The 11,779-nt window shown below is 49.6% G+C and overlaps 1 long non-coding RNA gene across 1 annotated transcript; it reads left to right on the forward strand.

Annotated features, from left to right (window-relative positions):
• The first annotated feature begins 428 nt into the window (after nt 1–428).
• On the forward strand, nt 429–2,566 carry LOC119316429. The gene is made up of 3 exons (XR_005152982.1): nt 429–700; nt 1,732–2,204; nt 2,300–2,566. It is a non-coding gene; the product is annotated as an uncharacterized LOC119316429 (long non-coding RNA).
• Nucleotides 2,567–11,779: the final 9,213 nt, after the last annotated feature.

Below are 11,779 nucleotides of genomic sequence, written 5' to 3' on the forward strand. Positions count from 1 at the left end.
CAAAGTGAGCCAGACTCGCCGGGCCAGGCTGAATAGGCAATGTAATCAAACACGCCATAAGGTATTTAATGGACTTAGCACCTCATCTAAGCACCTTTGTATTGCGAAAAAAATTATATGAGACCAGGTCTCACGGTTAACAGGTGAGACCAGTCCTGATGGATGACACGTGTCATTCACAAATCACAAAGTATTTAATCTCCCCCCCTCCCTGATTTTAAGTAGGGGGTATGTGATGCTTTGTGATTTGTGAATGTCACGTGTCATCCATCAGGATAGGTCTCGCGTGAAACCTGATTTCATAGAATTCTTTTCCTTTCAATTGGAAGAGGTCTAATTGGCCTGGGCGGACTGGGGAATTAAATGGACCGGATCGGGGCGTTTTGATTTTAGTAGAAGAAAAAAGAAAGAAAAATTGGATTAAAACCGTGGGTTCAAATCCATGGACGCTGGCACTCCGCCATCCACTCGCGCCGGCGCCGCCTCTAGCCTCCCTTCCCTCTGAAGCTCCCCGTCTCTTTCTTCGCTGGATCTAGCCGTCGGCCTCCCTCCTCGCTGAAGCTCGCCGGCGCCTTTCTCGGCCTTGCCGGACCGGCGGCGCCTGCAACTTCCTCCCCATCCGCTGGCCTTCGTCCCACCGTCGACCTCCACCACCTCGATGCAACGTTGCTCCTCCACGAGCTCCACGAGACCAAGACCGGTAAATCCCCTTCCCCTCCTCCTTTCTTGGTTGGATATACAAGGTGAGGGAGGCCCTCACTGAACCATTAGTAGATACCACTACAGAAGAAGCTCTGTCAGAAAGGGTTTGGCTCATTCCATTGCATGCTAAATTCTTCAGACACGCTCCAACTGTGTTACTCTGCTCTGCTGAATTGGTAAATGGCAATACATACACTAGCGATGATCAGGTTCAGACAATAATGTGTTGTTGCTGTCCTTGTCCACGTACTGAACCGAGGTGAGGGTCCATGCACGACACTGACGCAGCCTGCCCAGATTAGGCACACAGATTGCTTAGTTAAGGCAGGCAGTCCAGTGACAGGGGGTCAAGAGATGAGGTTATCCTTCCTGCTTTAGCAGCAGCGTCTCACCCTGAAGCTGCTATAGGATGCCTACAGCATGAATTATAATTTGAAGAGAACACGGGGCTGTACACACCTAATTTCAAAAACATATAGCAGGACATTTTATCCTGTACCACTGATGAAATGATCAGGTCAGTGGTCTTTCGAAGAGTCCCAGTAGCAAAACTCATGCTAAAGAAAAATGAACACAATAGGATAAGTAGTGCGCTTGCTTCTGCGATGTTAACGGGTCTGGGAGGCAATTGAAATTGTGGAGTTCAGAAACTGTCTCTGCCCATGAATGCTATATCTTTCATTAACCCTATGATAAACATGTCTAATCTCTAATTGCATAAGTAACTGGAAAACAAACCAGCATGGCTACACCTTTAAGGCCGTCTCTCATCTGAAAGCTTAGTGATATCAACTGAATGTACGCGTCAAAAAAAAAAAATCTACTGAATGTGTGTACTTTACAACTTTATCCTATATGAACTCTTGAGCTGTTGATCTTTTAATGCTTCTATTCTTTTGCTTGGATTGGTTGGTTCATTATGTAATGTCTCTTTTCAAAAAATAGTATGTAACATACTGTTTTTCTAGAATGATATTTGGATCTGCACTTGTGTGACTAAATGACTTTTCCTGTCTTTCTCACATGCAGGAACAATGAATGTTAGATGAAAGCGAGCACCCAAAACATCAAACGAGTGAATGCTAGATTTGAAGGACTGGCCATCCTTTGGCCATACTGAGTACCTGTAGTCTGTTGACTGCTTGAGCATGGTGAAATGATATTATTGTCCAAAACTCCAAGTGGAGCTCCTCCAGTCTCCCGAGCTGACCTACAAAACCGGCGATCTTGCCCCAAGCTGAAATTCTCCTATAAAGTTGTTGTGCCAGGCTCTGACCGTGACTGGATTTATCATCACCTCCCACGTTGTACATGAAAGGTACTCTATAGCCTCTAAAGAACTTGGGTAAGAACTAGTTTGACGTGCAGTGTGCAGGCTGTCATAGGGTAAGAACTATTATCAGTAGCATCACATGACCAACCGCGATGGCTAGTATTCTGAATGTCTTGCTGGAAGTTTTGAAGTACTGATCATGGCAAAATGCAATGGATAAAAACCATGGGTAAGCCCTTTCTCTTTTGTTCAAGTATTGATTCTTCTCTTCCTTGCTACTTTGAAGTATTGATTATTCTCCTCCTTGGTCATGTCATTTCCCAGCGTGTCAAAATGGGCACTCCTGATTTCTCTGCAGGAGGAAGGGAGCCGAGAAGCTGCGGATGACATTTGAAGGTGCAGAGGAAGAGGAAGAACTGCAACACGAGTGAATGTTGCCAACATTTCCCATTGCAATTGATTGAAGTTGTCATTATGAATTCAGATTATGTATCAGGCATTGTAATTCCCTTGTATTCCAGTGGATTTATGTCAATGAATATGTGAATTCAGATATTCAGTGAAGTAAACACCATTGTCGCCAAGTATGTATTTTCTCTGCGACGTGACATGTGGTTTGATTTGATACTGGCACCATTTGTGTGGAACGAAATTTGCAGCAGTTGCCAAATTTGGCAGGTACATATGAGTTGCGGCAATTGTACTGAATATGTTAACTCAGTAGATCCATGTCAATGAATATGCTAATTAAGTGAAACTGGTCTGCATATACAGCAATTGTACTGAATAAAATTTGCAGCTGTTGCAAAATTTCAGACAGCAAGTACACATGAGCTGTTGGTAACAACGATGCATGTATGCACCAGGATTCAGGAAACGTGCTTTTTGGCGCCTTCTGGATGCGACAAATAAATTCTGCAGTGTTGAGGTGTAAATTTTTCTCAAGGGAATAGAGCACACATATCTGCTCCTCTCCTGAAATACAGTCACTTGGAATAGTTCACACAAGAAATAGTCTTGGTGGAACCGTGTGCCTGTAATTATTCATGGTTATTATTCACAAAAGAACAATGGAGCATACATCAGATGAAAACATAGAAAGAGATCCGGTAGTGGCAGATGCTTGCACACATCAGACTGATCAGATCCAATGTTTTTACATGAAACAAAACCCTTTGCATTAATTGATCGATTGTGATCATAATGCGCACTAATTAATAGCCAAATTAAGAATCTCACTGGCACTACTGGAAAACATGCCAGTGAAATACTTCTACACACTTGCAACTACAGTAGTAGATTACATAGTTGACAACTTGTAGCTTCCTTTGCTTCCTATGCTTTTCTCAGCTAGGTGCCGACTCTGGTTCCTCTGCTTTGCTCAGCTAAGCAAGACTACCACCAACAAGGCTGCATTGCTTATGATTTCTTCCTCTGCTTCGATCGCTTGACCACACGTCCGTGGATTTACATCGCTTGAGCAAAGTCCCGTTGACAAGCCATCGCAATGAGTTGAGCTTGAGCACGCCATGCTTCTTGTCTTGCTTGGAGCAGCTCCTCAGGGGACTTGGTCACGTCGGAGGGATCGATCCAGGGGTCGTTGAACTACACGGTGTCCGCCATCTGCTCCATCTTTCGCCGGGCCTCCGCTCGGCTGCGCTCGATGTCGTGTCGACGGCTGACCTCTTCTTCGGAGGTAGGGTGAGCCCAATCCATGGCGAGGCGAGCATTCTCGATCAGTTGGCGCATGCTGATCGGTGGCTTCGATTGCGTCGCGCTCGCCGGAGATTCCGCGACCTGGTTCTTGATCCCGGAACGGTGGAGGCACGTCGGACTCTTCAGATCCTTGCCGCTGCTGGGACACGGAAGCTTGCTGTTCTTGATGTTGGCGGGGACCACGGCATGGAGCTCGCCCCCCGAGCAGGCACCGCGTACGCGCTTCGCCGGCGGCTGCACGTCGTGCACGGATCCGGGACGCTTTGGCCTCTTGGCAGCCGCGGGGTTCGCCATCAAGGCGGGGTTCACGCGCACGCGGGAGGAGCAGGCGTGCAGATCGGCGGCGGCGGCGCTACGGCGCGGGAGCAGAGCAGGCGGAAGCACCATGGTGCCGCCCATGGTTGCGGCCGCGGAGTCGCGAGAGCAACGATCCGGCGGCGGAAGGGAGGATGAGGATGCCGATCAGATTCGGATGGATCAGGAGTTGGGGAGACGGGGCGAGCAAGAAAGAAGAGATGCGGGAGACGGGGCAACAATCACGAGTATATCCGTCGATGGTTTGAATCCGAGTATAGCTCGAAAGCGCGGAGATTTGGACATTTACTGTGATGACATGACGCTATCTTTCCAACTTGTTTCAGTAAGAAATTCTACAACGACAACAACACTTGTACGTGCTGAAAACATTTTTTGTTTTGAGAATAACAAGGGCGGTTATTAAAATAAGTTAGGAAGGAAACGATTTATACCATAAACCACCATAAGTTGCCAAAAGAATAGGGTCTAAGAGCATCTCCAACAGGCGCGTCAAACTAGCACCGCGCCACAAAATTCCCCGTTTTAGCACGCGCGCAACCGGAATAGTTGCTTCAGCGGGCGCGGCATACGTAGTCCAGTGCGCGGGCCGAAACTCAATCGCGCGCCGCTTATTTGCTGCGCCCGCTCCCGCGCGCTCGCTCGCACCTCCCACCCCCCCCATCCATCTTTGGTACATAATGCATGCTTGTGTGATCATGCACAACATGATCATCGAGAATGAGCGTGGCCAAGATGTAGACTACTCTCAGTATGAGCTCTTGGAATATCCCGTGCGAGTGCGGCGGAGGGCTGAAAGGGTGTCCCGTTTTGTTGCCTCCTATCATGTCATTCGACGTCCCGCAGCGCATAATGATCTTCAGAAGGTTCTCATTGAGGAGTGGTGGGCATGGAATGGACGACAAAAAGCATCATGATTTGTGCGTTCATTATTGTATTGTTGAACTATTTGTTGTGTTTAATTGCACTATTTGTTGTATTCAATGATAAACTGTTTGTTTGAGTTGTAATAAACGAAATTGAACTATTTATTTTTGTTTGTTTTGATCTTTTTGCTTCTGTTTTCGAATGTATATGTTGTTTGTGCGAGTGTCCCACGCGCTGCATTTTTGCGCGTTGCTGGAGCGGCGCGCGCTGCATTTTAGCGTGGCTGTTAGAGCCAGCGCTGCGTGCCGCGTCAAACCAGACGATGGGCGCGCGCTATAAGCTGTTTTTTGCGCGCGGCACGTTCGGCGTCTGTCGGAGATGCTTTAAATAAATAGGCTGACCGATGGAACGGCCACGTCCAGCCGTGCATCCCCGTGGTAGAACAAGTAGGCGGCCATGGCAGCGGCACCAATCTCGATGGCCGTCGCTGGGTCAAGTAAGAGCGCGCCACCACCGGAAGAGGCCGGCAGCCCATGGCCGCACCTCCTGCAAGAGTTTCTGTGGCTGGCACTCCTGCGCATGCCGTCCCACGCCGACCGCGTCCGCCTCCGCGCCGTGTGCCGGCCGTGGCGCTCTGCGGCGCGTGACCTGCCCCCGCTACTTCCATGGCTCGCCTTCCGTGACGGCACCTTCCTCAGCCTCCCCGACGGCGTGGTCCACCGCCTGCCCGCCATCCCAGCCAACGTCGCGAGCCGCGTCTCCACCGGCGGCATGCTCTTCCTCGTGCACGACGACGGCAGCTGCTCTCTCATGAACCCTCTCACCGGGGAGACGACCCTGCAACACGTTGACCACGACATGCTCTGGTTTCAGATCACAAGATCGACTCCCCTCTACCTCGTCCCATACAACATCCACAAGATTGTGGTTTCGGACAACATCTTCGTCGTTTCAAGCAGGAACAACTGCCGGTTGAACATCTATGCCCGCGGGTCGCGGCCGCAAGCAGGCTCCATTAAGCTGCGTCCGTTGATTCCCAATGACATGGCACTCTTCAAAGGCAAGCTCTACATGATCACTAGTTGGACTTCGCCGGATGCGCAAGGCATCACTCGTCATCGGGAGCTCCATGTCCTGGACTTGCGGTCGGGCCTGCAGCACGACCAACACCAACCATCCGTCCAATGCTGTATACCAGGCACAACAGCAGAAACAGATTGCTCCTCGACCGGCTTCTACAAGCGCTATTACTACTTGGTCGTGTCCGGTGACCGGCTGCTCATGGTTGAACGGGAGATCGAAGAGGACCGTGTCTCTCGTAAACGAATCCGGACTCGGTGGCTCAAAGTCTTCGAAGCAATGGACATAGACTTGGAGTGTGGCCATGGACGGCGGAGGAAGGTTGATAGGTTGAAGGGGCATGCTCTTTTTGTCAGCCTAGAATGCGCTTTCTCGCTCCCGGCTTTTGTTGATGGCTGTGCGGTTGGAGCTGGATCTCAAGAAAACTGCGTCTCCTTTGTAAGAGCATCTCCAACAGGCGCCGAACACGTCGCGCGCAAAAAACAGCTTTAGCGCGCGTTCATCGCCTGGTTTGGCGCGGCGCGCAACGCTGGCTCCAGCCGCCGCGCTAAAATGCAGCGCGCGCACCGCTCCAGCAGCGCGCAAAAATGCAATACGCACGACTCTCGCACAAACAACATATGCATTCGAAAACAGAAGCAAAAAATCAAAACAAACAAAAATAAATAGTTCAATTTTGTTTATTACAACTCAAACAAACAGTTTATCGTTCAATACAACAAATAGTGCAATTAAACACAACAAATAGTTCAACAATACAATAACGAACGCACAAATCATGATGCTTTTTGTCGTCCATTCCATGCCCACCACTCCTCAATGAAATCCTTCTGAAGATCATTATGTGCTGCGGGACGTCGAATGGCATGATAGGAGGCAACAAAACGGGCCACCCTTTCAGTCCTTCGTCGCACTCGCACGAGATATCCCAAGAGCTCATACTGAGAGTAGTCTACATCTTGGTCACGCTCATTCTCGATGATCATATTGTGCATGATCACACAAGCGTGCATTATGTATCAAAGCATCTTCTGATCCCAAAATCTAGTCGGTCCTCTCACAATAGCAAATTGGACTTGCAAAATCCCAAAAGCTCTCTCCACATCTTTTCTAGCAGCCGCCTAAGCATTGTGGAAATCAAGATTTTTCTTACCTTCTGGCTTTTTCAACGGCTTGACAAAGGTTTGCCACTTTGGATAGATGCCATCCGCTAGATAATAGCCATAGTTGTATGTATGGCCATTTGCTATAAACTGCACCGGTGGCAACTCCCCATTTGCAATCTTACTCATCAGTGGTGACAGGTTGACAACATTGATGTCATTCAAAGATCCAGGCATTCCAAAGAATGCATGCCAAATCCAAGTCTCTTGACCGGCCACCGCTTCAAGGATTATAGTGGAACCCTTTTTTTGGCCGTGGAATTGCCCATGCCATGCCTTTGGACAATTTTTCCAAGTCCAATGCATGCAATCTATTGAGCCAAGCATGCCAGGAAAGCCGCGAGCTTTGTTTATCGCCAAAAGCCTTGCGACGTCTTCAGCGTTGGGAGATCTCAAATACTCCTCGCCAAACACTTGCACAATTCCGACTGCGAAGCGCTTGACACACATGATGGCTTGACTCTCACCCATAGCCAAGTGATCATCAACAAGATCAGCCGGTATACCGTATGCCAACATACGCAAAGCGGCTGTCACCTTCTGAAAGGTGCTATGCCCGAGCTCTCCGGCGGCATTCCTCCTTTGCCGAAAAAAGCGGTCATGGCTCACTAGTTTCTCCGCAATGCGCCTAAACAATTATGTGCTCATCCTAAATCGGCGACGAAAATACGACTCGGGGTATGTGTGATTCTCCGCAAAATAATGCCTGATCAATCTGTTGTGGGCATCGATCCTATCCCTCTAAATTTTCTCCCGACCCATAACTGAACCACCGTGCTTCGGTTTTTTATTAATATGCATAGCTAGGATCATTGCAAGATCCTCCTCCTCTTCCATATCAAATTCTTCTTCGAAAGAATCATACACGAACTCATCTACAATGTTGAATACTATGCTATAAATAAAAAACTACAATCAACATGCACAAAATTCATGGCTTTTGAGCAATACATATGAAGAAAGTGCGCGCGGGGCGGGGATAGGCCGGGGAAGCGCCGGAACGGTCGGCGGCTGGCGCGGTCGGCGGCGGCGGCGTAGCTCGATGGTGGGTGGGAGGTGCGAGCGAGCGCGCGAAAGTCCAGCGCGCGGGAGCGGGTGCAGCAAATAAGCGGCGCGCGATTGCGTTTCGGCCCGCGCGCTGAACTACGTATGCCGCGCGCGCTGTTTTCGTGCGCCAGCTGTAGCAACTATTCCAGTTGCGCGCGCGCTAAAATGGGGAATTTTACGGCGCGGTGCTAATTTGGCGTGCCTGTTGAAGATGCTCTAAGAGAGTTTAAACTCGACACTCATCCGACATGTGAGGTAAAGGCCGAGGACGATCATCTCTGTTGCGGCGTGTACAATATCAGAGACCACCGTGGCGCCATTACCCACAGAGATGCTGGCCAAGACAGCGGTGGCACATGCCGGTCCATGGTCCTTGACTGGTTCCTTTTGCCCACAAACTAACCTTACGGTATTAGTTTTAGTGTATATGCAATTTAGTTAGTGATTAGGATTTGGGAGTATATGTCGGAAGCATGTAATGCTCAAGAGTAAGGATAAACTCTTTTCTTTTGCTGGAATAAACATTAACTTTAGGGAGGATCAATTAATTGCGGGCTCGTGGGCTCGTATGATTTCCTAAATGAAATAGTAGTATACTACTCCCTCCATTCCAAAATATAGTGTGCCCGCGCTTCCCGAGGTCCAACTTTGACCATAAATTTAATCAACAAGACCAACTGCGGCGGGAAAAAAATTATATAATTGAAAACTTTTTTCGAATACGAATTCACTGATATAATTTTTGCTACCGCTGCAATCGGTCTTGGCAGTTAAATTTACGGTTAAAGTTGAAGCACGGAAAGAGAGGAAGCACTACATTATGGAATGGAGGAAGTATCAAAGACTAGATTTTCTTTTCAAAAAAACTGATACGTACGCATGAGCTAGCCACACTTCTGCTTTACAAAAACTGAGAGTCATTTATTGAAAGGTTAAGAGTGTCAAAGTGCAAGAGTGTAAGTTTTCTTTACTTGTGGGAAGCAAAGAGAGTGTGAGGTGACCTACTGGGATTGGACAATCAGATGTTCACTGCCTGCCTACTATCATGCAGCGCATCCACCCTTCTCCGAAAAAGGGTTTCCCCCCGCTTTATATTATAAAGCCATTGACCAAGCATCCAACACAAGAGTACATGTACCAAACAAGTCAACAAGCCATGCTGGGGACACAGCGAAACAAGCCCCCAAAAAGAAGAAGAAAGAAAAAGAGAGCTAATCCGGCTCGGGTGGGGGTGGCGGTGGAGGAGATGCTGGCGAAAGGGCTGCTGCCGAAGATCGAAGGCCTGCACTGATGTTGTCAAGGGTGTCCCGATCACACCGCTTGCTAAGCGGTCTCCAGAGCTGTAAGAGGCCACACATTTTATAGATAGCGTCAGTCGCACGGTTGGGAATCACACGTTCAATGACAAGCTTATTGTGGATACACCACAGGGTCCAAACAAGGGTCCCCAAAGCCACCCAAGTGGCGGCTTTCCGGGGGGTAGGGAGGCTAAAGGCCTCCCCAAACAAGTCCGGGAGGTTACCGTGGCACCAATGGTCACCCACGACCCCCCGGAAGCAACTCCACAGGAATTGTGCTGCAGGGCAACGGAAGAAAATGTGGTTGCAATCTTCCGGGACCAAGCAGAGGGGGCAGAGGCCATCCCCAGGGCCACTACGCTTGCGGACCTCCGTGCCCGAGGGTAGTCGGCCTCGAACCCACTGCCAAAGGAAGATGCGGATCTTCAGGGGAAGTTTGATTTCCCAAAGAACAGATAATTCCGCCGGTCTCGGAGTGGGTACAATTGCCTGATAAAGGGACCTAGTTGAGAAGCGGCCATTTGGCTCAAGATGCCAAGATAGCGTATCCGGCTCGAGGGAGGGGGAGCGGAGTGCAATACATTCGACTAGCTCGTCCCGTTGTTCGCGTTCCGCCGCCCCAAAGGTACGGCGGAAGGTAACAACCCCCAAGTCTGCTAAGGCAACCGCCACCGATAAAGTGGGCGGGTGCAGATCGAAAATAATGAAGGGAAGCGCACCGCAAATGAGCGGGGCCCCGCCCATTGATCTAGCCAAAAGAGGGTACCAGCGCCGGACCCTACAGAGACGACGGTCCCAATGCGTAGCACAGGCATCAGACGGATCACCGATTGCTAGAACTAGGACCCGCCTGACCTAGAGGCAAAGACCAATGGTTGACCACGAAGGTACTTAGCGCGAATAATCTCCAGCCATAGGCCGCCCTCCTAAGTCTGGATCCGCCAGAGCCATTTCGAGAGGAGGGCAATATTCATCCGCTTGGATGAGATGACCCCAAGACCACCCTGGTCCTTAGGCTTACAGATCTCAGACCACTTCACCATGTGGTATTTCTTTTTATTATTCTCGCCGGCCCGGAAGAACCGGGAGAGGATTTTGGTTACCTCCTGATGGAGGGATTCATGTAAACTATAGAATCCCATGAGATACATCAGGAGGCTAATAAGGGAGGAGTTCATTAGAATCACTCTAGCGGCCTTGGATAGCTATCTCCCTTGCCAAGGCTCCATCCGTGGTTGGAGTGGCAACTATAGGGCGGAAGTCTTTCTCTAGTAGACGATTGTCACTGACCGGCAAGCCAAGGTAAGCAGTTGGAAATGACCCCAACCGACAATTCAAGCGGTTGGCAATGCGCTGGGCTTCTGACGGTGAATATTCGAGCACCATGACCTCACTTTTGGCAAAGTTGATCGTGAGGCCCGACATCTCCTGAAAACAGAGGAGGAGGAATTTGAGGTTCCGGATATCCTCATCCAAACCCTCCACCATCATAATGGTGTCGTCGGCATATTGGAGATGGGTCAGGCCTCCATTGGCCACAAGATGGGGGTAAATCCCCCTGATGTGCCCTGCTTGCCTTGCCAAATCAAGAATCGAGGCTAACGCATCAACCACAAGGTTGAAAAGGAAAGGGGAAATTGGGTCCCCTTGTCGAACACCTTGTCCTAGTGTGAAATAGGGTCCAATTTCCCCATTGATATTAACGGCAATACGACCGCTTGTCACAAGTTGCATCACCTGAGCCACCCAATGGGGGTCGAAGCCCCGTTTAAGCAATACTTCCCGAAGAAAGGACCAATGGACGGTATCATATGCTTTGTGAAAGTCAATCTTGAAGAACACCACGCGAAGGTGTTTGGTATTGACCTCATGAATGATTTCATGGAGGACAAGAACCCCATCAAGAATATATCTACCTTTCATGAAGGCCGATTGGTTCGGGTGGTGAATCCAAGGAGCGATCAGGGCCGCCCTAGTGGCATACCCCTTGGCCAGAATCCGAAATATCACATTAAGGACGGTGATGGGGCGGAACTGCCTAATGTCGGCAGCTCCGGGGACTTTAGGAATCAGGGAGATGGTCTCGTAGTTGAGACGAGACATGTCCAATGTCCCCCTGGTGAAGTCCTGGAATAGGTCCAGAATGATCTCCTTAACCATCGGCCAGAAGGCCTGGAAAAAATGGACTGGAAGCCCGTCGGGGCCTGGGGCCGAGGCCGGGTTCATTGATTTGACGAACGCTTCCACCTCCGCGGCATCAAATGGGGCCATTAACGTCGCATTTTCCGCCGGGGAAACTAGCTGGTCATGTGACCAGA

This window comes from Triticum dicoccoides, chromosome 6A (assembly GCF_002162155.2).
Source record: "Triticum dicoccoides isolate Atlit2015 ecotype Zavitan chromosome 6A, WEW_v2.0, whole genome shotgun sequence".
Classification (NCBI taxonomy): domain Eukaryota; kingdom Viridiplantae; phylum Streptophyta; class Magnoliopsida; order Poales; family Poaceae; genus Triticum; species Triticum dicoccoides.